Source organism: Oryctolagus cuniculus, chromosome 6 (assembly GCF_051225735.1).
Source record: "Oryctolagus cuniculus isolate XC-2025 breed Fujian yellow rabbit chromosome 6, ASM5122573v1, whole genome shotgun sequence".
Taxonomy (NCBI): domain Eukaryota; kingdom Metazoa; phylum Chordata; class Mammalia; order Lagomorpha; family Leporidae; genus Oryctolagus; species Oryctolagus cuniculus.
In genome coordinates this window covers 136168634-136195225 of record NC_142872.1, presented here as the reverse complement: position 1 = coordinate 136195225, position 26592 = coordinate 136168634, and the positions used below count along the sequence as shown (strand labels likewise).

The 26592-nt window shown below is 37.8% G+C and overlaps 1 pseudogene; it reads right to left on the bottom strand.

The window, feature by feature from the left end:
• LOC138850097 (protein max pseudogene) overlaps window positions 1–26592 on the bottom strand; it is a 126566-nt pseudogene that overhangs the window by 83400 nt on the left and 16574 nt on the right.

Genomic DNA, 26592 nt, shown 5'->3' with positions numbered 1-26592 from the left:
ATAGTCAAAGTGGAGGTTCTCTCCTCCCTTCAGAGAAAGGTACGAGACTAACAGAGATCCTTAGTATAAACTGTTGCTTCGGGTGATAATAAAGCATCAGTCCAGGTTCACTGATTTTGACAAATGTACCACTTTGCAGTACGTGGCAGTAAGGTTCTGTCTGGTTGGGGTAGGAAATATTGGAAATCTCTATTTCTTGCATTTATTTTTGCCGAAAACCTAACACTGATCATAAAAATGAAACGTTTTCGATAAATCCAAACAGAATTTCTAGTAAAGCTCATCAGTCATATGATAAAAATTAGGAACATTTAATACTCCCAGAAAGCTAGAAATCTGCAATAATTTTTGTTCAAGTGAAAAAAAAAAAAAACATTACAGAAGTAATCCAAATAGGCTGTTTGTGAAGCCATCTGTCCTAGCATAAAAGTATCAGGAAATCAGGTCTACATTTTAAAGTAACTCTTAAATAAATACATTGTACAAACTATATTTAGCAAAGAATGTCCACTATAATAGTTCTAGAATGCATTGTCAACTATAAGGTAATTATTTACCTGCTGTCAAGGACTATAAACTTGCAAGCTAACGAGTTAGATTGACAGAATTCTTTAGATGCTGACAGATGATACAAGTCTTCTGTTTACGAATGCAGGATGAATTATCATACATTGAAAAAAAGGAATAGCTAGTGAATCAGCATTCCTATTTTGATGCCTTAAGCCCGAATTCTCACACAGTGGTTGAAATGGGACAGAAGAAGGCTGTATAGACCATGGGAGAGAATCATAAGCTGAAGAAATCTGAATATTTTATGAATGATAATAAACATGCTCAAGCTTTTTTTCTTTAGGGAGACAGTGTTTTTGTTGACTAGGTAATAAACACATGTGGCATTTTCACTAGAAAGAAATATTGTCCCTATGTTCCTAGAAAATGCAAGTATAATAGAGGCAGGCAGTGACTTTGTAAGGACATGCAGCAATATGAGAGATCTGTGGAGAATTCATTTCCAACTCCTGTAAACATCTAAACACTTCTTTACTCCAAAATGTTGAACTAAACCATGCCAAATAAAATGAAACCGCTGGACCAGGCTATTAAAATGGCATTTAAGAGAGTAAGTTCCATTCAATTATTTCTTCTCTAGGTAGTTATTTTTATTATATTTGCTGGATATTTTTTATATTTCATTTGTCGCCTAAGAATAAGTTCTGTATATTTCAAGATTTGGAAATCACTGTTACTCATTTAAAACATTAAATGGCAAGAACTAAAGGTACTTGACACTAGTTGTAATGAGAGATTCAGAACAGTTACATTTTTTCAAAGGTATAAGCACTTACAGAAGCAAAAATATGACTATAACCCAAAACGAGTTATTTTTCTTTTATGCCTCAATGATGCAAAGTAGCCTTGAGGTGAACTTTGTATCTATTTAAAAATTAGATAGCAGGGCCAGCACCATTGCTCACTTGGTTAATCCTCTGCCTGCAGCACCGGCATCCCATATGGGCGCCGGGTTCTAGTCCCGGTTGCTCCTCTTCCAGTCCAGCTCTCTGCTGTGGCCCAGGAGGGCAATGGAGGATGGCCCAAGTGCTTGGGTGCCTGCACCTGCGTGGGAGACCTGGAAGAAGCTCCTGGCTCCTGGCTTCGGATCGGCGCAGCGCTGGCCGTAGTGGCCATTTGGGGAGTGAACCAATGGAAGAAAGACCTTTCTCTCTGTCTCTGTCACTGTCTAACCCTATCTGTCAAATAAACTTAAAAAAATTAGATTATGATGTGTCATTATTTATTAATGAAACCTTGTAAAGTCTGAGAAAAGTTTTCTTCTCCGAACCAAACATATTATGATTAGAATCTCCTATAAGTGGAAAAAGTTCATTATTGAGTAAATTCATGCTTTATTTTTAATAATTTAATCTGCATAAGAAACTTCAATATCATTGTCAAAGGGTTAAAACAGAATTTCAAAAAATTTACAAATAAAAGACACTATTATTGATTTTATGTACTTTTTAGGCATTTCAGAGTGTCATCATAATATCTAATTGCTTAAAAGGTTATCTGTATTTTTGTGACAGTTAAGAAACACTAAAATTATTGAGGTGTTAACTGGATCAGGCATAAGTCATTTTGTTGACTGGAAGGATTTATAATCAGTTTAGAAAACAACAAAAATAACAAGAAAAAAGACAGAACTCAAACACAATGAAAGGTCTAACCTGAAAATATACTAAAAGACAAGCAGATAAAATGTTTAGGAAATATTGTATGATCTGTTTGTCTAGCACTATGTCATACTGTTAGTATTACAGAAAAAATATTCAGCTCTACTAAAGACTCCAAAAGGATAACAATATATTTTCTCCAAAATACGGTATTTCTATAAAATCAGAGTACCTTTGGAGTTAGTATAGCAAATATCAAGAAGATGGTGTTTTCTGTTTTCATGCGAATATAGTCATAATGGGGAAAAGTATCTCAATATTAATAATGCAAGAAAATTAATAATACATTGCTGGTTAAAACCTTTTATCCCTTCTTCCTGGGATTTATATTTTTTATTTTAGTATATTAGATGTATGTTTGCATTAACATATCATAAACTTTTTAAATTTAGAGATGGCCCCTTTTTAAGGATTTAGGAGAGGGTGGCAGAAGAGTAAGAACATGAGGAGATAAAGATAATAAATCATTTAAACTTCTGAATCTCATGATATCTTAATCAGTCCAACCTCTTAACCTTCCCAAGTGTGTGAAGAACCCACAAATCACTTTAGAATAAACTTAAACTAATTTAAGTTGGGCTTATGCTACTTGCATATGAGTGTTGAGTATATAATTAGAAATATATATATATATGGATAGTAATTACCATTATTTCCTCCTTAAAATATAAAAAGAAGCTTAGCACCAGTTTTATGCCATAAGAATAATTGTGCACATATCTTCCAAAACCCACATTCAGTTATACCAAACAGGTATTTAATAATTCTCCATGATGGGAGTATTTACACCACAGAAACTGGCAAGTCCACAAACCATACCCTTCTCATCTTACCCCTGTGAGCCAGATGTTAAACATTTTTGAGCACACCACATGATATAATACAAAGAATCACATTCCCCAAATTAGACTCTTACAGACACATCAACCAGCATGAAGCCTTTGAAAATTCAAGAGCTATTAATAGTACTAATTTTCTTCATGTCTGAAGATATTTCCACCTTTTTGACTTTAATTATAAATTATACCTACTCAAATACACCCTGAAACCAAATTTGACTTGATAGGAAAATATTCAGAATAAATTATTAAGTCCTAATTTCAAGTTATTTCTGAAATGCTGGGATGAAGTAGGCCTTAATAAAGATAAAGTAGTTGTTTGACTTTGGAATATCAAGGAGCCAGACAACTGTGATTGTCAATATTACTTACCTCATTTTACAATCTTCATTATAAGTTTCTCCTATGACTATGCATTTTACTCTGCTTAGATTTTTTTTTCTGCATCTTTAATATGTTTCTCTCATTTTCACATTCCTTACTCTATAATTCACTCTTTGAATCACTTTTATTATTAGATATTGTGATTTCTTTCACAATTATCTCTATAATATTGCTAAGGTACTCTGCTTTTGCTTCTTTGTTTCTAAATGTTTGATTGCCTATGTCTATGAATGGCTTGAGATAGTAGTTATTTTTGCTTAACATTAACAATAACCATTTAAAATATACAAATCTGGATAGCAATGATTTCTGGTGGCAGTTCCTAACTATAAGTGTGAAATATTTTAATTTAATAAATGCAATAAATATCACCAAATTCTTTAATATTTGCATATCAATAAAGTATCAGCCATGTCCATGACTCTGTATTAGGCATATTTGCAAATGCCTCAAGGTAAGATAACAGCTTGCACATAAATGCATTTGACAGAATTAGGAGGAAGAAGCTGTTTTTAATTAAAGAATGATTATCTACAAAACTCCCTTTGTCATATATCTTAGTGTTTTCTGTGTCATTTACCTATTCACAGGCATCTCATCTTAATTTTACAAGGACTGATTTTTTAACTCTTGATTTAGAATGTTTGCTTTATACTATTCCTCTGAATATTTATTTTTGGTATCTGACACCAGGCTTTTGTTTCTCTGTCTCTTTCCCCACCTCTCTCTATGGCATCTCATTGTGCAATATAATTTCTTACCATCTCCTAGAGAGACAACATCTATATTCTAATTGTTACCTATATTCCAAATAATCTTACTTGTTATTATTCATGTCAATATTATAGAATAATTTCCTGAAAGAAAAGATAGGTGTTTGATATTGATATCAGAAGAAAGTCTCATAAAAACATAGGCAGAGCATAACAGTTGTTTATGACATCATGAGTCTTAGCTTCAATTCAAAAGTTACCAAACTTCGTAGGATAGTTAGATATGACAAATATATTTAATTTACATTTTTATAATAATTAAAAGTTCAAATGACAATAACAGGAAGACTCTCCTTAAAGAGTATATATTGACATATGATTGTGAAGTATAAAAATACTATCAACGATGAGTAATAAGCAGGTATCAAGGAATTTAGTACAATTATCTAAAGAGACTATAGTTAGGAAATTGCATCAAAAAGCACTGAAAAATACCCCCCACCAAATCGTGCCATGAGTATTTTTTAAATTTAATTTAATGTATACAAATTTCATGTATTTCACATATTCAGATTCAGGAACTTAGTAAAACTTTCTACCCTACTCTCCTGCCTGCCCACACTCCCAATCTTCTTCCTCCTCTCTCCTATCCCCATTCTTATATTTTACAAAGATGTAGTTTCAGTTTACTTTATACTCATAAGATTAACCCTACATTAAGTAAAGAATTCAACAAATATTATGAAGAAATAAAAACACTGTTCCTTAACAGCTGAGATGAGGGCTATTCACTATCATCACAACTCAGTGTCAGTTTCATTCCTATGAAAACTTATGGTATTTGACTTTTTGTGACTGGCTTATTTCACTAAGTATAATGGTTTCCATTTATATCCATTTTGTTGCAAATGACGGTAGTCCATTTTTTTTAATTTTACCGCTATATAGTAATCCATAATGAATATATACCAAAATTGTGTTATTCAGTCTTTGGTATACAGACATCTGGATTGATTACATTTTTTAGATATTGTGAATTGAGCTATAATAAACATGGGGGTATGGATCACACTTTCATATGCCGATTTCATTTCATCTGGATAAATCCCTGAGTGGGATGTCTGGGTTATATGAGGTCTAGATTCACATTTCTGAGATATCTGCACCAGTTTACATTCCACAAACATTGTTTTTTTAAAGATTTATTTATTTATTTGAAGAACTACACAGAGAGAGAAGGCAATGCAGAGAGAGAGAGACAGAGAGAGACAGAGAGAGACAGAGAGAGAGAGGTGTTCCATCTGCTGGTTCACTTCCCAGTTGGCTGCAACAGCAGGAGCTGGACCAATCCGAAGCCAGGAGCTAGGAGCTTCTTCCAGATCTTCCACGTGGGTGCAGGGGCCCAAGGACTTGGGCCATCTTCTATTGCTTTCCCAGGCCATAGCAGAGAGCTGGAATGGAAATGAGGCAGCCAGGACTTGAACTGGTGCCCATATGTGATGCTGGCACTGCAGGCTGTGGCTTTATACATTTCATCACAGTGCCAGTCCCCAACACTGATAAGGTACCATTTTCCCTACATCCTTGCCAGCATTTGTTATTTGTTGCTTTCTCTATGAACACCATTCTAACTGGGGTGAGGTGAACCTCATTGTGATTTTGAATTCCATTTCTCTGATGGCTACGGATCCTGAGCATTTTACCATGTGTCTGATGGCCATTTGAATTTCCTCTCTTGAAATATGCCACTTCAAGTCCTTTGCCCATTTTTATTAATTTGTTGTTTTTGAGCTTATTGAGCTATTTATAGATTCTGGTTATTAATCCTTTATCAGTACAAGATTTGCAAATATTATCTCCCTTTCTGTCAGCTGCCACATCACTTTTCTGAGTGCTTCTTTTGCAGTGCAGGAGCTTCTAAATTTGATATAATCCCATTTATCCATTTGGCTCTGATTGCCTGTACTTATGGGATTTTTCTAAGTATTTCCCTAGCCAATGTCTTGCAGAGTTTCTTCAGTGTTCTCAAGTAATTTGATGGTATTGGGTCTTAGATTTAGGTCTTTTTCTATTTTGAATGGATTTTTCTGTAAGGTTAAGAGTCTTGATTCATACTTCTGCATGAGGAGATTCAGTTTTTGCCCCACCATTTGTTGAAGAGACTGCTCTTGTCCAGGGATTGATTTTAGCTCCTATGTCAAAGAAAAGTTGGCTGTAGATGTGTGGATTGATTTCTGGAGTTTCAATTCTGTTCCATTGGTCTACACATCTGTTTTTGTTTTTGTATTTATTCCTGTTTTTGTTTTTCCAGTACCAGGCTGTTTTGATTACAACTGCCTAATAGTATGCTTTGAAATCTTGTATTGTGTAGCCTCAGGCTTTGTTTTAGTTTTATAAAATTGTTTTAGCTATTTGGGGTCTCTTGTATTTCCATATGAGTGTTAGCATCATTTTTTCTGGATCTGAGAAGAATGTCATTGGTATTTTGATTGGAATTACATTGAATCTGTAACTTGTTTTTAGTAATATGCACATTTTGATGATATTGATTCTTCTAATCCATGAACATGGAAAATTTATCTACTTCTATGTCTTCTTCTATTTCTTTTGTTAAGGTTTTATAATTTTCATCATAGAGATTTTGACATCCTTGGTTAAATTTATTCCAAGATATTTAATTTTTTTAGCTATTGTGAATGAGATTGATCTTAGAAGTTCTTTCTCAGCTATGGTATTATCTGTGTATACAAAGGCTATTGATGTTTCTGTGTTGATTTTATATCCTGCTACTTCACCAAATTCTTTTATGATTTCCAGGAGTCTCTTAGTGCAGTCTTTAGGATTCCCTATATATAAAATCATGTCATCTGCAAATAGGGGTAGTTTGACTTCTTCTTTCCAAATTTTTATCCCTTTGATTTCTTTTTCTTGCCTAATAACTCTTGATAAAACTTCAAGGACTGTATTGAATAGCAATGGTGAGAGCCAGCACCCGTGTCTGTTTCTGGATCTTAGTGGGAATGCCTCCGGTTATTCCCCATTCAGTAAGATGCTGGCTGTGGGTTTGTCATAAATTGCTTTGAATGTGTTGAGAGTGATCTTTCTATGACCAAGTTGCTTAGGTTTTTATCAAAAAAGGATGTTTTATTTTTTCAAATACTTTCTCTGCAACTATTGAGATCATCATATGGTTTTTGTTCTTTAGTTTGTTAATGTGATGTATCACATTTATAGATTTGCAAATTTTGTACCAACCCTGCATACCTGGGCTAAATCCCACCTGGTCTGGATGAATGATCTTTCTGATGTGTCATTTGATTAGATTAGCTAGTATTTTATTGAGGATGTTTGCATATATGTTCATCAAACGATATTGGTCTGTCATTTTATTTCTCTGTTGTTTAGCAGTTATGGTGATGTTGGACTCATAGAAGGTGTTTAGGAGAATTCCATCCTTTCAATTGCTTTGAAGTGCTTGAGAAGAATGAGAAATAATTTTTCTTTAAAAGTCTGATAGAATTCAGAAGTGAAGCTCTCTGTTCCTGGTCTTTTCTGTATTGTGAGTGCCTTTATTACTGTTTTAATCTCCTTCTTGGTTATTGGTATGTTTAGGTTTTTCTCTGTCTTCATGACTCAATTTTGGTGGATTGTAGGTGTCAGGAATCTACCCATTTCTTTTATTTTCCCCAATTTTTTGGTATATAGTTCTTTATCAAAATTCCTGATGACTCTTTTTGTTTCTGTTGTTCATGTTGTTACATTTCCTTTTTTTTTTTTTTTTTTTTTTTTTGGTTAGGTAAGCCAATGGTGCGTCAATTTTTTTTTTTTTTTGAAGAAGCAGCTCTTCATTTTACTGACCTTTTCTGTTGCTCTTTTGTTTTCAATTTTAGTTTTTTTTTTTACTCCTATTAATTTGGGGCCTTGTTTTGTTGTTTTTTTTGGGGGGGGGGTCTTTGAGACACATTGATAGCTCATTTATTTGGTATGTTTCCAATTTCTTGATGTAGGCACTCAGTGCTGTAATTGTCCCTCTTAACCCTGTTTTTTCTCTATCCCATGTTTTCATATCATGTATTGTCTTCTTCATTTGTTTCCAGAAAGTTTTCATCTCTATTTTGATTTCTTCTAAGACCCATTGTTTATTCAGTAGTATGTTGTTAAGTATCCATGTATTTGTATATGTTCTAGAGATTCGTGAGTTGTTAAATTCCAGCTTCATTTCATTCTCATTCTTTGTTTCTTTGTATATCACATCTTTAAGCATCTTTTGTAATGCTGGACCAGTGCTGACAGATTCTTTCAATTCTTGTTTCTTATGGAAAGTCTTTATTTCACCTTCATTCATAAGAGAATGTTACAGGGTACTATATTCTGGGTTGACATTTTCTTTATTTTAATACTTGGACTATATTTTGCCATTTCCTTCTAGCCTGCAAGGCTTTCTGAGGAAAAGTCGGCTATAAGTCTAATTGGACATCCTCAGAAAGTAATCTTGCATTTCACGCACATTTTAGAATCTTTTATTTATGTTTTACTGTTGAAAGTTTGACTACCACAGGTGGTGGTGAAGATCTCTGATCATGTCTATTAGGAGTCCTATGTGCTTCCTATATTTGGATGTATCTTTCTCTCTCCAAATTTGGAAGTTTTCTGAATTATTTCACTAAATAGGACTTCTAATCAATTCTCTATTTTCTGCCTTCAGGAACTCATAAGACCTGTATGTTGAGTTGTTTGGTAGAATTCCATAAATCTCCAACACTTTTTTTGAATTTTTCTATTTTCTTCTTTTTTTGTTGTTGTTCTGACTGAAAAATTTCCAAAGTTGTGTCTTCTAGCTCACATATTCTAAGTTCTTCTGCCTCACCAAGACAGTTGTTAAGGCTCTCCACTGCATTTTTCATTTCACTTATTGAATCTTAAATTTCTAATATTTAATTTTGATTTCAATTTCTCTTTAAAATCTCAATTTCATGGAAAAACTTCCATTAACATCATGCATGTATTTCTTTAATTCATGGATTTGCTTCTCATTGCTTCTGAGTAATCCTATGTTGTTCATTTGGAGTGGTCATGCTGTTTTCCTTAATCTTGTTTCACGAATTTCTGCATTTGTTTTTAGGCATTTGAAGAGATATTTGTTGGTTTTTTTCCTACTGATGGCTTTTATTTTTGAACTACGCCTCTCTGCTTTAATGGAATTGTGCTCTTTCAGTGTATAACCAGAGGAGTGTGCTGGGTATGTCCAAAGAGCCCTGGTCAGTTCTCCAGGGTGGGGTAGTATCCAGGGTAACACCCAAGTTGGGTGTGGTAGATCTCCTCTTATTAACAGAAGGAGGTATGGTCCTGTCTGTTGGTATAATCACACCCTCACCTCCTCTCTTCCAAGGTGATCAAACCCCAGGTATTAGGTCTCAGTGGTTACAACACTTATCTGTTCTTCTGCCTGAACTGCACAAAAGATCTGTTAAGTCCTAATTGTAACTACAGACCTTGTAGGCAATCAGGGAGCTCTAAGCATGTGGAGCTGCACACAGTGATTGCCCAAAGACCTAGCTATACCCTGAGCCCTCTTATGCAGCAACAGAATTCCAGTTTCAGCACTCAAGGCTCCCACAGCCATGGGGTACACAGGATACAATTCACCTCACTACCCTGTCTCATCCACAGATAGGCTGAAAGGTTCACAGAGCCAGCCACCTGTGGATGCTCTGTCTATGCGGCTTCAGTCTAGAGCCCCAGAGCCTGTCATATGTTGAGCAGTTGAGGGCACCTCACAGTCGTATATGGGTGCCTAGTCCCTTGTTAATCCTCCCAGCCAGACTCAAAGTCAGTGGAGAGCATAGATTTTTCCCTCTGGTAAAATCCGTGGATCACATGTGTGCACAACACCAGCCAATGCAGCCCTACTCATTTGACAACAGTGCTGGGCAGCTACAAGACTCTCTGCAGCCAGCACTCATGTTGGAATGACTCTTTCTTCAAACTTGTTTACGAGTTCGTGCACCTGAGCTATTGAGTTTGACCCTGCTGACTAGATGGCAACTGTCTCTACCAGTTGTACCCAAGCTGCTGACAAGATGGTGAGTGCCCATGCCAATTGCTGGCTACACACAGGAGACCTGCAGCAGTTGCTACTTACTTATGCCCCAAATGGCACTGCCCTCTCTCAGTCGGTTGCCACACACTATTGTCAGGGGGTGCGGAGAAACATGCTCCTTTTCTTTTTCTCTGTGTGAGCCAGCACCTTGTTCCACTCAGGGCTCTGGGCTGAACTCAAAGACAGTGCAGTCCGCTAGGCTCTCCCTACAGCTGCATCACCAGTGGCATGAGCCTCGGCAGTCTGATCTCACCTTGTCTTCCAAAGCTGGCACTTTCTCTGGCTCAGGGCTGCTGGGTTCCTTTGTTGTGTCTGTGTCCATGCTGCACCTCCTCCCTCGGCAGAATCTCCACTGCAGCTTTCCCTCCAACCATTCCCTGAAAATGCATTTTCTCCACTTTTTTGTTTGTTTGTTTATTTGTTTTACTGTTTTCTCCTAGCCCTGTCATTATTCTGCCGTCTTGGAATCATGCCATAAGTATTCTCTCAGGTTTTTATTTAGAAGACCAGGTTTAGAAGCATTTGACAAAAGGGTTAAGTGTTGGTTTTCATAATTTTTGATAATAGACAATTTTCCAAACATTTTTAAAGAGGAAGAGAAATACAGAGAAAGAAAAACAGGAAGAGAGACAGAGTTCCCATTCACTGGTTCACTCTGAAAATGCTCACAATGGCCCAGCTGTTTTGGAGATAGGGACACCATCCAAAACACAATCCAAGTCTCCCACATGGCTAGAAGGAATCCAATTACTTGGGCCATCACTGCTGCCACTCAGGATTTACCTTGGTGGGAAGCTGGAGTTGGAGCCATGAGCCAAATCAAGGCACTGCTATGTGGGAAATAGGCATCTAAACCTCTAGGTTAAATATCTACTCCATATTTGCTTAGAATCCCAAAATGCTCATAGCAAAAGCAAGACTACCATTACATTCACTAACTCATTAGTTCCATCATAGACTCAGGTTTGTGCTGATTCATAACTATTGACAGAAGTGGTTGTTTGAATTCATCATTTTGATCCTTGAATATATTTTTAAGAATTTTTAAAATATTTTTATTTATTTGAATGACAGAGTTTCAGAGAGGGAGAGACACAGAGAGAAATCTTCCACTTGCTGGTTCACTCTCCAACTGGCCACAACAGCCAGGTCTTGACCATGCTGAAGCCAGGAGTCAAGAGCTTCTTCCAAGGCTCCCAAGTGGGTGCAGGGGCCCAATGACTTGGATTATCTTCCATCACTTTCCTATGTGTATTAGTAGAGAGCTGGATCAGAGGTGGAGCAGCCAGAACTCAAACTGCCAGAATTGCAGGTTTTTGCTTTACCTGCTACACAAGAATACATTTTCTAACGACATGATATTTCTCTTGGAATTAAAGAAAGAATATGTCTATAGAGGAAAGTGAGTATAGGAAGCTGACTGGACACAGAGTGTTCTTTTGGACATTGTATCACTTAGATCATACCTAACTCACAGTCTTTCAAAATACAACCATCCAAATGACAAGAACAATAGCCAGTTCATTTGTATTATCTACATTAGCAGCCAATAACCAGGAAATATTTGGCTGGAAAATAGTCTTATTATATAAAACTAAACAGATTTGATTTTTAAAAGAAATCTTCCATGTGCAAATTTTGCCCCTTCATTAAGGAACAAATGTTTATTTCCACATGACTTCATTTATTATTTTACAAAACAAGATCTTGATATAAAGCTTTGTAGGATGAAGGGAGTTTAGGCTCTCAACAAAATGCAGCTATTAAGTAGATTAAATAAGTCAAATAAAGTACCTATTCCTCAGGGGGAAGAAAAGCATATGAGGGATTCAGATATATATTAAATCAAGCAACATGATGTGGAAGGAATCCCAAGTCACCACCCAAAAGACAAATGGTGACTGGGGAAAGATGGTCTATTCCACTGACATAAGAATAAAGCTTCAATTTCCATAGAGGATAGAAAGAGTTCATGAATTAGAATTTTTTCAACACAATCCAGGATGTGAGAGAAGTATGAAATAGAAGTGCATAAATGGAAAATCAATGAAGATAACAAATTTCCCAATGCTGTTCTCAAAAAGGAGTATACTTATATTACTAGATCTCAGCAAATGATGGAGTAGACAAACTACATGACAACTGAATTTTCTAGATAGATTTGACACAGAGATAGATACATTTAATGCTATCCATGATTCCAATATCTTTTTGCCCTGGCATGTGATGTTCAAGCCATCTGTATTAACCCAAGGCAAATAATTAAAAAGTAATTGAGAATCTTTTATTAAGTACAGATTTTTCTTGTCTTATGCATTCTTAACATCAAAATATGAGGATTTGATCTTGAGCCTGATCTGTATCAAAGTAAAAATATAATACCCCGTTATTTTCTCTTTCACTATTTAAATTCCTCTCTAATTGTTTCTTAATTACAAAATTACAAGCAGGTAAGATAAATATCTAGCTATTTAAAACAAAATTATTCATACAACTAAAATATTATAGTGATATTATTTGCAATCATAGTTTTGAACCACTGTATGTTTCCTGCAAAGAATACCAGTTCAGATAAGCTTAACAGGATTTAGTGATATGAAATGCTAAAGCTACATAAAACTAAGAAGTTTAAAATTAAGTTATGTTAAAATATAACTGACTTCAGGGAAGGATTTATTCTTAGTGTTTGATGAAGATATTTGATCAACTATTACACAGAATACATTTTATTGCCAACTTTAAAGGAGACCAATGTTTTTCATCTTTTATGTCACTAAATGACTGAATATCAGAAGATTCCTTCTGAATTTGATCCTATCTAATCTGAGCATTGGTAGAGCTTGACATTAAATTAACAAAGTTATTTTGCTTAAACAAAGTTCAATTTAATGTTAACTCGATGATCATGATGTTAATGAATAATTATGCTAATGAGCTCAGCTAGTAACGTTTATGAAAAAATGTGTTCATACCTTGAAAGCAACAAGCAGTTGTGAAACAGATATTATATTCTGCTACTACTTCTCTAGATAGGCCATGACAGAGAGAAACAGCAAAGAAAAGCAAATTATTTTCATATGTTATTTAGTTTAGGATTAAGTTTCTGACCCAACTTCCAAATCCAGGCATCAGAATAATTTTTTTCCAATGACAGATGGAGACCACTGAAGTCTTCCTAAGCTTTTGTAAGTAAGTACAGAATTGGGTCAGAAAAAGTTACTTAGGAAGAAGACAGAAAAAAGACCTATCTGCCAGGACCCAAAATCAAAGGCAATCTGAATTACACCAGCAAAACCTGAGAACAAATTATCAGTGAATTCAAAAGTTTACAAATTCACGTTGAAAGATAAGAAAGCAGATAGTATTTGCAGACACTAGTCTTGTTTATGTGCTCCCATTGGTTCTTAGTCCTATCATTATGATCAATTGTGAACAGAAATTGATCACTGGGACTAGTGAGATGGCATTGGTACATGACACCTTGATGGATTGAATTGGAATCCCCTGGTATGTTTCTAACTCTACCGTTTGAGGTAAGTCAGCTTGAGCATGTCCCGAATTGCACATCTCTTCTCTCTCTTATTTCCGCTCTTATATTTAACAGTGATCACTTTTCAGTTAAGTTTCAACACTTGAGAATAACTGTGTATTAATTACAGTATTCAACCAAAAGTATTAAGTAGAACAAACAAAAAAAAATACTAAGAGGGATAACATATTAAGTTGTTCATCAACAGTCAGGGTAAGGGCTGACCAAGTCACCGTTTCTCATAGTGTTCATTTCACTTTAACAGGTTTCTTTTTTGGTGCTCAGTTAGTTGTCACCGATCAGGGAGAACATATGGTATTTGTCCCTTTGGGACTGGCTTATTTCACTCAGCACAATGTTTTCCAAATTCATCCAACATGGGAAGCGAGATACAGAGCAGACCCATAGAATGGCAGATATCCTAAACAGCACTCTGGCCTCAGAATCAGCCCTTAAGGCATGCGGATCTGGCTGAAAAGCCCATGAGAGTATCACAGGCACGGAAAGCCAAAACACTCTGGGAAAAAAAAAAAATTAAATGAAAGATCTCCACGAGTGAGATCCCAGTGAAAAGAACAGGTCATCAAAGGAGGTACCTTTCTCTGAAGAGAGGAGAGAACTTCCACTTTGACTATGACCTTGTCTAAATATGATCAGAGTCGGTGAACTCAAAAGGCTTCCATAGCCTTGGCAACTCATGACAAGAGCCTAGGGTGATTACTGATGCCATAAACAAGAGTGTCAATTTGTTAAGTCAACAACAGGAGTCACTGTGCACTTACTCCTCATGTAGGATCTCTGTCCTTAATGTGCTGTAGATTGTGATTTAAAGCTATAACTAGTACTCAAACAGTATTTTTCACTTTGTGTTTCTATGTGGGAGCAAACTGTTGAAATCTTTGCTTAATATATACTAAATTGATCTGTATATAAAGATAATTGAAAATGAATCTTGATGTGAATGGAAGGGGAGAGGGAGTGGGAAAGGGGAGGGTTGCGGGTGGGAGGGACGTTATGGGGGGGGGAAGCCATTGTAATCCATAAGCTGTACTTTGGAAATTTATATTCATTAAATAAATGTTTTAAAAAAAAGAAAGATAAGAAAGCAAGGGAGAGGAGTCAATGGAAAGACCCCATTTCCCCACTGTGCCATGAAGTATCCCAAGGAACAGGGTTCTGTGGGCAAGTCACTAGGTTTTTTCTTTGGGTGGGCATCTGGCCTGGTGATTACATCTCATATTAGAGTGTCTGGTCTCAAATTCTGGTGGTTGCCGATTTCATCTTCCTGCTAATGGCAACTGGGATGTAGCAAGGAATACTACTCCGCCATCCAAGTGGGAGACCCAGATTGATTTCTGAGATTCTGGCTTTGCTCTGACCCAGCCCTAGATGTTGCAAGCAACTGAAGAGTGAAACAGTAGACAGAGGATCTCTGCCCCTTTGTCCTCTGCTTTTCATATAAACAAAAATAAATTAAATATTCAATATTAATTAATATAACTTTCTTCATATGATGAGTAAAAGTACAAGTCATAGCTGCCTTACAAAATATCAAAATGTTATAAAAATTAATAAATAATAAATGTAAAATATTTCTTTTCAACTAATACAAAGTCCTAAATAAAGGAAAGTTATTAATTAAAGGATTATTTATTTTAAATCCTGCTAAGGAAATGTAACATCTAAGTTATTTCAATTACCATTTCTAAAGGGATCAATTGACCTTCGGTTAAGAACCAGAAATCGATCAGAAATAGCTAAGTAAGATGGTAAAGAACTTGAAGATCAGAGTTGACAGGGTCTTAGAAAGGAACCAAACATTTTAAAGAATTGTGTAGGGAAGGGCCTTGCTGATATGGAACAAAGCACTAGCTAATAAGTCTGTAGAATCAAAATAATATGTGTACTTTTCTATGATGTCAACATCTACATGTTGCAGGAATTTTGGAGCTCAAACCAGACCTTCTGTGTCTCTGTTTTGGCAATAATGCACCCACCAGGAAAAATATTCAGTTAACTTTATTAGGACATTCTTCAGGCTTTTTAATTTGATTTTCTAACTCTGTACTTCTTAATTTATTCTGTGGAGATATTATTACTTGCTATACTGATTGATCAATAAAGGAAATATCATCAGGTTAAGAACATGCACATAAAATATTAAGATATCATATAATTTCTGATAGAGATCTGAGATCTACAGTTCTACTTGAGTCCAAACAATTTTTACAATATTGGTTCTGGGATTAAATGTGTGAAAAAGTCCTACAATAGTGTTCAGGGCATTGTTACAGAAATATAAGCAAAAGAACTATTCATTTTTATCACTTCATAAGCATTAATTGAGCACCTACTACATATAACATTCCTGGGTTGGGGCCGCTATTGTGGTGTAGCAGGTAAAGCTGCCACCAGTGATGCTAGCATTTCATATGGTGCTGGTTCAAGTGCCAGCTGCTTCAATTCCAGTCCAGCTCCCTCTAATGTGCCTGGGAAAGAAGGAGAAGGACAGACTAAGTGCTTGGTTCCTTGTACCCAGGTGGGGAGTGAACCAGCAGATTGAAGATTTCTCTCTCTCTCTCTCTCTCTGGCTGTCCCTCAATCTCTCTCTAACTCTTTAAGTCTGACTTTCAAATTAATAAAATAAAATTTTGGAGTCGGTGCTGTGGTGTAGTAGGTTAACACTCCGGCCTGAAACGCCAGCTGCCCATATGGGCACCCATTCAAGACACAGCTGCTCTACTTCCAATCCAGCTCTCTGCTATGGCCCGGAAAACCAGTAGAAGATGGCTCAAGTCCTTGGACCCCTGCACCTACATGGGAGACCCAGAAGAAGCTCCTGGCTCCTGGCTTCAGATTGGCGCAGCTCCGGCCGTTGCAGCTAATTGGGAAGTAAACCAGTGGATGGAAGACCTCTCTCTCTCTGTCTCTCTCTCTCTGCCTCTCCTCTCTCTGTGTAACTCTGACTTTCAAGTAAATAAATAAATCTTTTAAAAATATAAAATAAAATCTTTACAAAAAAAGAGATTCCTGGGTCCTCTCTAGGTGACCTATAGTTTCTTCCTACTTCTGCAGCTCCTTTATTATTTTTACAATTTGCAATCAAAGAGGAATCCTGTTTCCCTATCCATTATTTAACAAGTTACACAGGTGATAAAAATAGAAAATACCATATTAAGAAAAATATCTTAAAATTCTGAAAATGTCATTTAAACATATTTTCAGAACAGAGTTTGTCACATTTGAGTGTCAGAAGATTTTCTGTGAAGTATATGAAGATCTAAGAGTTTGACTCTTACAAAACAACAAAATGATGCTTCATAGACAGTAATGCTCATAATTCACTAGAGTTGGATCTGTTACTAAAGCCTATGGTCAACCTTTGCCTTGCAGAACAGAGAAAAATACAGACTATAACTTCCTTTTACATATTTTCATAGGACTACCCATGAACACAGTCATTGCCAAATGCAATGTAATATTCAGAGTTACAGAAGCTAAAGTAGATTTATTTTTCAGTATTTGATATCTTAGAAATATCCTTGGATTTCCAGCCATTATAAACATTTGTAGAGCTTTTAACCTAGTATCCAATATAATTTACTTGAACTGCCAGGATATTAAAAAGAGGTGGTCAAATATTTGCTTTAGGTAAATGAAATTTAACCCAAAGGAAATTTATCCTAATTGACATTCTAATATACATGATGATACAATGTTAAAAATGAGTTTCTATAGAATATGTAAATCAATTTTATACAAGAAAAGAATATATTTTTAAGAACTTTTAGTTCCTTAAGGAATATATTCATATTTCAACATATTTTCTCTCTCTTTTACTTATTTTATTAGTCAGCTTTTGGTTACTTAAACTAAAATGCCAGAAAGAAGCTACTTAAGAAGGAAGGTTTATTTCATCTTACAGTTTTGTAGGTTCACAGTCCAAGATCAGGCCTAGCCTCATTAGTTCAGGTGTCTGATGATGATGTTGGATGGTAGAGAAATGATTACATGGTGAGTCAAAAGTAAAGAGACTTGGAGGCGTGATCTTCTTCCATATTCATGTGTCTGTCTTTATTTATTTTTTTTTTTGACAGGCAGAGTGGACAGTGAGAGAGAGAGAGAGACAGAGAGAAAGGTCTTCCTTTGCAGTTGGTTCACCCTCCAATGGCCGCCGCGGCCGGCACGCTGCGGCGGCGTACCGCGCTGATCCGATGGCAGGAGCCAGGAGCCAGGTGCTTTTCCTGGTCTCCCATGGGGTGCAGGGCCCAAGCACCTGGGCCATCCTCCACTGCACTCCCTGGCCACAGCAGAGAGCTGGCCTGGAAGAGGGGCAACCAGGACCGAATCCGGCGCCCCAACCGGGACTAGAACCTGGTGTGCCGGCGCCGCTAGGCGGAGGATTAGCCTAGTGAGCCACGGTGCCAGCCATGTGTCTGTCTTTATAATGCCACCAATATTGGATCACGGGGCCCTACTCTCAAAAACTAATCAAAACTAATCACTTTTCAAAGGGCCTGCCCTCAAACATCATAAGATCAAACTCATCCCTTAATCAACCAAAAATTGACATTAATATTTAGCTGTTATATAATTTTGTGGTTTCAATATCTGTGTGTTTTGATGGAAAATCCTGTCCAAATCATAATATTTATGTTTTTAAGGACTAAATATGAAAAAAATAAGTAAGTTTCATTTCATAGTCACCTGAGGGCCCCCAATATAATAGGGTTGGTTTGTAACTTCATCAAATTTCTGTAGGTACTGTTTTGTTTTGTTTTGTTTTGTTTTTACAATTTTTTTTTTATCTAATGAGCATGAATTTCGAAAGTACAGCTTATGGATTACAATAGCTTCCTCCCCCCATAACTTCCCTCCCACCCACAACGCTCCCCTCTCCCACTCCCTTTCCCCTTGCCCTTCACATCAAGATTCATTTTCAATTATCTTTATATACAGAAGATCAATTTAGCGTATATTAAGATTTCCACATTTTTCTTCCACACAGAAACACAAAGTGTAAAATACTATTTCAGTACTAGTTATAGCATTAATTAAACACCTAAGAGTAATTGTGAATTAATTACAGAGCTCAACCAATAGTTTTAAGTAGAATATAAAATGCAACTTTCGTATTGTTGTGGCTTCCCCCCCCAACCTCCCTCCCTCCCGTGGCCCTCCCCTCACCCACTCCCTCTCCCATCCCGCCCTTCATCATGTTTCATTTTCAATTACCTTCATATACTGAAGATCAACTTAGTATATACTAAGCAGGGATTTCAACAGGCTGCACTCACACAACTGAACCAGGTATAGGGTATTGTTCGACTAGTAGTGTTGTTTTTGAGTTTCATAGTTAAACACATTAAGGACAGAGATCCTACGTGGGGAGCATGAACCCAGTGACTCCCGTTGTTGATTTAACAATTGGCACTCTTATTTATGATGTCCGCAATCACCCGAGACTCTTGCTATGACCTGTCTAGGCTATGGAAGCCCCTTGAGTTCACCAACTCTGAATTTGTTTAGTCAAGGCCGTATCACAGTGGAGGTTCCTTCCTCCCTTCAGAGAAAGGCACCTCTCTCCTTGATGGCCTGATCCTTCTGCTGGGGTCTTGTTCACCAGGATCTTTCATTTAGATTGTTTTTTGCCACCGTGTCATGGCTTTCCATGCCTGTGAGACTCTCATGGACTGTGGGGAGCAACTGGGAGCAACTCGGACTAGACTAAGTTACTGGAATTAAGACTTATTCTATGCATCTGCTTTCCCACAATATGGCGCTGAGAAGGGAGTAACAACTTCTATGCAGCTGCCTCTCGCCAGCTTGAGTGATGACCTGCAGGAGCTGATCCTGCTCCTGATTGGAAGAGAGCAGCGTACTCGGCGTGTGGGTAGCAGAGTTGGGATTGGTGGAAGAGGACTATAAAGGAGGAGAGAGACAACATGCACCAGGAACATCTAAGAGGAACATCTATCTGAAGGAACACCTGTGCAGCCCCCAAGAGAGCCAGCCGGCGGTGTGCCGCTCCCCCGCGGAAGTGGGGAAAGTGGCCAGGGGGAACCGCCCTTCCACGGAGGTGGAAGGGTCGGTAGCCAACCCGGGAAGAACCAGCAGCAAACCCGGGGAGGGCCGAGCAGACAAAAGAACAGCGCAGGGTCCTGTGTCGTTCCTCCATGAACAGAGGGAGTGACAATGGACCTTTTAGTCAGATCTGAATGTCCCAAGGTTTGGTTCTGAGGCAGGAGTGCTGTTTTGGGCATTTGCCATTCTATGAGTCTGCTGTGTGTCCTGCTTCCCCTGCAGGATCATTCTCTCCCTTTTGATTCTATCTTTCATTATTTGCTTACACTGGCCTTATTTGTGTAATTTCTTCGACACTTACCTTATCTTTTTGATCAGTTGTGTATTTATACTTATCACTTTACCAAGTGTGCTGGCATTAGTACCTGCCTCCTTGGTAAGGTTGAGTTGAAATCCCCTGGCACATTTCTAGTTCCACCATTGGAGGTAGGTCTGAGTGAGTATGTGCCATCCTATATATCTCCTCCCTCTCTTATTCCCACTCCTATGTTTCACAGAGATCAATTTTCTGTTAATTTTTAAACGCTTAAGAATGGTTGTGCATTGATTGCAGAGTTCAACCAGTGGTCTAGTGTAGAGCAAACCGAGCAACAACAACAACAACAACAAAAATACTAAAGGAACAAAATAGTAAGTTGTTCCTCAACAGTCTAGCCAAGGGCTGCTCATGTCATTGTCTCTCATAGTGTCCATTTCACTTCAATGGGTATCATTTTAGGTGCTCGTTTAGTTGTCATCGATCAGGGAGAACATGCGATATTTGTCCCTTTTGGACTGGCTTATTTCACTCAGCATGATGTTTTCCAGCTTCCTCCATTTTGTTGTAAATGCCCAGATTTCATTGTTTTTTATTGCTGTACAGTGTTCCATAGAGTACATATCCCATAGTTTCTTTATCCAGTCATCCGTTGATGGACATTTAGGTTTATTCCATGTCTTAGCTATTGTGAATTGAGCTGCAATAAATATTGATGTGCAAATGGCTTTTTTCTCCCCTTCAATTCCATTTGGATATATTCCAAGGAGTGGGATGGCTGGGTCCTGTGGTAGTGCTACATTCAGGTTTCTGAGAATTTTCCAGACTGTCTTCCATAGTGGCTTTACCAGTTTGCATTCCCACCAACAGTGGGTTAGTGTCCCTTTTTCTCCACATCCTCGCCAGCATCTGTTGTTGGTTGATTTCTGTAGGTAAACCAATCTAACCGGAGTGAGGTGGAATCTCATTGTGGTTTTGATCTGCATTTCCCTGATGGCTAGGGATCCTGAGCATTTTTTCATGTGTCTGTTGGCCATTTGGATTTCCTCTTTTGAAAAATGTCTGTTAAGGTTCTTGGCCCATTTTTTTATTGGGTTGTTTGTTTTGATTCTGTGGTGTTTTTTGATCATTGTGTAGATTCTAGTTGTTAATCCTTTATCTGTTGGGTGGTTTGCGAATAATGTCTCCCATTCTGTTGGTTGCCTCTTCACTTTCCTGACTGTTTCCTTTGCTGTTAAGAAACTCTTCAATTTGAGGTAATCCCATTTGTTTATTTTATCTTTGATTACCCATGCCTGTGGGGTCTTCTCCAGGAATTCTTCACCTATTCCGATATCTTGAAGGGTTTCCCCTATGCTCTCAATTAGTTTCATGGTGTCATGGCGCATATCTAGTTCTTTGATCCATATTGAGTGGATTTTTGTATAATGTGTAAGGTAGGGGTCTTGCTTCATACTGCGACATGTGGACATCCAGGTTTCCCAGCACCATTTGTTGAAGAGGCTGTCCTTGTTCCAGGGGTTGGTTTTAGGTCCTTTGTCGAATATGAGTTGGTTATAGATGTTTGGATTGGTCTCCGGTGTTTCTATTCTGTTCCATTGGTCTATCCATCTGTTTTTGTACCAGTACCAGGCTGTTTTGATTATAACTGCCCTGTAGTATGCCTTAAAGTCTGGAATTGTGATGCCTCTGGCCTTGTTTTTATTGTAAATGATTGCTTTAGCTATTCTGGGTCCCCTGTTTCTCCATATGAATTTCAGCATCGTTTTTTCTAGGTCTTTGAAGAATGACTTTGGTATTTTGATTGGTATTGCATTGAACTTGTAAATTGCTTTTGGGAGAATGGACATTTTGATGATATTGATTCTTCCAATCCATGAGCATGGCAGATTTTTCCATTTTTTTGTGCCGTCTTCTATTTATTTCTTTAGTGTTTTGTAATTTTCATCATAGAGGTCTTTGACCTCCTTGGTTAAATTTATTCCAAGGTACTTTATTGTCTTTGTGGTTATCATGAATTGGATTGATCTTAGTAGTTCTTCCTCGGCCGTGGCATTGTCTGTGTATACAAAGACTGTTGATTTCTAAGCATTGACTTTGTATCCTGCTACTTTACCAAACTCTTCTATGAGATTCAGTAGTCTCTTATAGGAGTTTATCGGGTCCCCTATATATAGTATCGTGTCATCTGCAAATAGGGATAGTTTAACTTCCTCCTTTCCCATTTGTATCCCTTTAATTTCTTTTTCTTGCCTGATGGCTCTGGCTAACACTTCTAGGACTATATTGAATAACAATGGTGAGAGTGGGCATCCCTGTCTGGTGCCAGTTTTCAATGGAAATGCCTCCAACTTTTCCCCATTCAATATGATACTGGCCTTTGGTTTATCATAGACTGTCTTAATTCTGTTGAGGAATGTTCCTTCCAACCCCAACTTGCTTAGGGTTTTAATCATGAAAGGGTGTTGTATTTTGTCAAATGCTTTCTCTGCATCTATTGAGATAACCATATGATTTTTGTTTCTCAATTTATTAATGTGATGTATTACATTGATTGACTTTCAAATATTGAACCATCCCTGCATACCAGGGATAAATCCCACTTGGTCCGGGTGAATGATCTTTCTGATGTGTAGTTGGATTCGGTTTGCCAGAATTTTATTGAGTATTTTTGCATCTATGTTCATCAGGGAGATAGGTCTGTAGTTTTCTTTCTCTGTTGTGTCTTTTCCGGGCTTAGGAATTAAGGTGATATTGGCTTTTTAGAAAGAATTTGGAAGGATTCCCTCTCTTTCAATTGTTTTGAATAACTTGAGAAGAACGGGGGTTAGTTGTTCTCTAAATGTCTGGTAAAATTCGGCGGTGAAGCCATCCGGTCCTGGGCTCTTCTTTTTCGGTAGTGCATTTATTACTGATTCAATTTCTTCCATGGTTATGGGTCTGTTTAGATTTTCTATATCTTCACGGCTCAGTTTAGGAAGGTTGTATTTGTCCAGGAATCTATCCATTTCTTCCAGGTTCCCCAATTTGTTAGCATACATCTCTTTGTTGTAGTTTCTGATGATTCTTTTTATTTCTGTTGTGTCTGTTGTTACATTTCCATTACTATCTTTGATTTTACAGATTTGGGTCTTCTCTCTCCTTTTTTGGTTAGTTGGGCCAATGGTGTGTCGATTTTGTTTATTTTTTCAAAGAACCAGCTCCTGGTTTTGTTGATCTTTTGTATTTTTTTTTTTTTGGTTTCAATTCTGTTTATTTCTTCTCTGATCTTTAGTATTTCTTTCCTCCTTTTGGATTTGGGCTTGATTTGCTGCTGTTTTTCTAAATCCTTGAGGTGCATGGAGAGTTCATTTGTTTGGTTCCTTTCCAGCTTCTTGATGTAGGCACTAATTGCTATAAACTTTCCTCTTAGCACTGCTTTTGCTGTGTCCCACAGGTTTTGATAGGTTGTGTTATCATTTTCATTTGTTTCTAGAAATCTTTTGATTTCTCTTTTAATTTCTTCGATGACCCACTGTTCATTTAGGATCATGTTGTCCATTCTCCATATATTTGCATATGGTGTAGAGATTATTGGGTTGTTGATTTCAAGTTTCACTGCGCTATGGTCTGAGAAGCTGCATGGTATAGTTTCAATTTTTTTGAATTTGTTGAGGCTCCTTTATGGCCTAGCATATGGTCAATCCTAGAGAATGTTCCATGTACTGGGGAGAAATACGTGAACTCTGTGTCTGTGGGGTGGAAGGTTCTGAAGATATCTATTAGGTCTATTTGGTCTATGGCGTCAATTAGCTCAGTTGTTTCCTTGTTGAATTTCTGTCTGGTTAATCTGTCCATTGGTGAGAGTGGGGTGTTGAAGTCCCCTGTTACTATTGTATTTGAGTGTATACCTCCCTTTAAATCCTTTAGTAATTCTTTCAGGTAGCCATGCGCCCTGTAATTAGGTGCATATACATTTATAATAGTAATGCCTTCCTGTTGGATAGATCCTTTAATCATTATATAGTGCCCCTCTCTGTCTCTTTTAATAGTTTTTATGTTAAAGTCTATTTTGTCTGATATTAGGATGGCCACGCCAGCTCTTTTTTGATTTCTGTTAGCTTGGAGTATCTTTTCCATCCTTTCACTTTCAGTCTGCGTGCATCTTTGCTGATAAGGTGTGTCTCCTGAAGGCAGCATATAGATGGGTTCTCTTCCTTTATCCAATCAGCTAGTCTATGTCTCTTTGTCGTGGAATTAAGACCATTTGCATTCAATGTGATTACTGTTAAGTACTGTCTTTTCCCCTTCATGTTCCTGAAATGAGCTGTTTATGTATTTTGAACTTTGTGGGTTACTCTACATTCAATTTTTTTTTGTAGTGAAGTTCTTGTTTTCGTATTTCTGTGTGCAGCACGTCTTTGAGCAAGTGTTGTAGGGTTGGACGCGTGGATACAAATTCTTTCAGTTTCTGTTTGTCGTGGAAGATCTTTATTTCCCCTTCATTCATAAATGATAGCTTTGCAGGGTATAGTATTCTAGGTTGGCATTGTTTGTCTTTCAAAACTTGAACTATATCATGCCATTATCTCCTTGCCTGTAGTGTTTGCGCTGAGAAGTCTGGGGTGAGTCTGATTGACTTACCCCTGAATGTGATTTGTCGCTTTTCTCTGGCACATTTTAGGATTTGTTCTTTGTGTGTCACTGAACTGAGTGTTGCCACAATGTGTCGTGGTGAATTTCTCTTCTGGTCTACTCTGTTCGGAGTCCTGGCTCTCTGTTGTATTTGTGTATTGTTATCCAGCTGCCTTTGTTTGAAGTTTTCTGATATTATTTCGTTGAAGACACCTTCCAATCCATTCTCTCTTTCCACCCCCTCAGGGACTCCTATTATCCGAACATTACACCGTTTGATTGAATCTTGTAGGTCTCCGACCGTGTTTTTTAATTTTTTAATTTCTTCTTCCTGCGTTTGAACTGACTGTATTATTTCTGGAAGTTTGTCTTCAAATTCTGATATTCAGTCTTCTATTTCATCTGTTCAATTTCCAAGGGATTCCACGGTGTTTTTTATATCATCAATTGAGTTTTTCAGTTCTAGTATTTCATTCTGGCTTCTCTTTAGGATCTCTAATCCTTGGGCTTATTTTTCATTCAGCTCTTGACACTGTTTCTCATTATTTCTAAGTATTCTGATTATTAATTTTCTGAATTCTTTTTCTGGCATGGTTTCAACTTCTTCTTCTTCAGCCTCTGTTATGGTTGGTTTAGCCTGCTCCATTGGCAAGTTTATATGTTCTTCTATATTCTTATTGTGGGTTTTTGTTTTGTATTTTGGCATTCCATCTGGGTGGTTTTTCAGGTTGATTTCCCTCTGCTATAGGCTGCTGTGAGTCTGTACCAATATCCAGTGTAAGCAGGCTGCTCTACACAGCCCGAACGTAAACAGACAGGATGGCTGCTCTCTGCCCACTGCAGCTCTGGATCCTGCCCTTTTTCCCCCTCGCAGGCACTATTCAATTTTTTTTTCTTGTAACTTGAGTAGACGGGCGTCAGGGCTTTGAACTGCCCTCCCTCGAGCAAGAGGTGTCCTGTTGCTCTGCTCCACCTTTGGGCTCTGCCTCTGAAGGTTAGTGTGGAGGCAAAGACAGTTCTCCTTTAAGTCCAAATGTAAACAGACAAAATGGCTGCTTCCTGCCCGCTGCAGCTCCGAAGACGCGCCAAGAGATACTGGCTTACTCAGTCTCTCAATCAGTACCCCTTAATAGTGCACTCTTTCCACAGGCGCCACTCACTCTGTTCCGTTTTCTATTTCCTCCCCCACTCAGTCGTGTGTGTCTCAGTGTCCATTCCAGGGTGGGTTGGGGGAGGGGTGGCGGCAGCTGTTGCAGCTGTGCTGGGCAAGCGCCCTGCCTCACCTCGGCTTCCAATGCTGGTGCGTACACACTCCTGCTGGTGTCCTGTGTCCCAGGCGTTCGCATCCTCCTCGTGTGTCCACCCTATCTCCCCAGTTTCAGGAAGGGCTTCTCATTCCTTAAAAACCACAAATTCTCACCCCTCTTTGAACCTTCTCTTACCGGACCTTCAGTGTGCTCCCTCCCTATTCCGCCATCTTCTCTGTCGACTGTAGGTACTGTTTTGACAACATCAAATTTTGTGCTCTCCGAGGCAAAAGGTCTTCAACATTCAGGTTATGTGTACAATTGTTTGCTGCACTTTTTGCTGAGGCACACACTTTCCAATGCCAAAAGTAAAGTAAGTGGAAACAGCAGATTCCCTAGAGGTTGGCCATGACTATACCCAGTGTGATAGCATACTGAATGATAATGGCAAATTTGAAGTATTTTTAATGCTTTTTGGCTTTCTCAAGGAAACCAAGTTTATTAGGTTAAGTTTTACACGATGTGGGGCTCCATGGGATGCGCAGCCATGGAGCCCCCATGTCAAGGTCGGTCTGATAGTTGTTGCTGTGTCTTT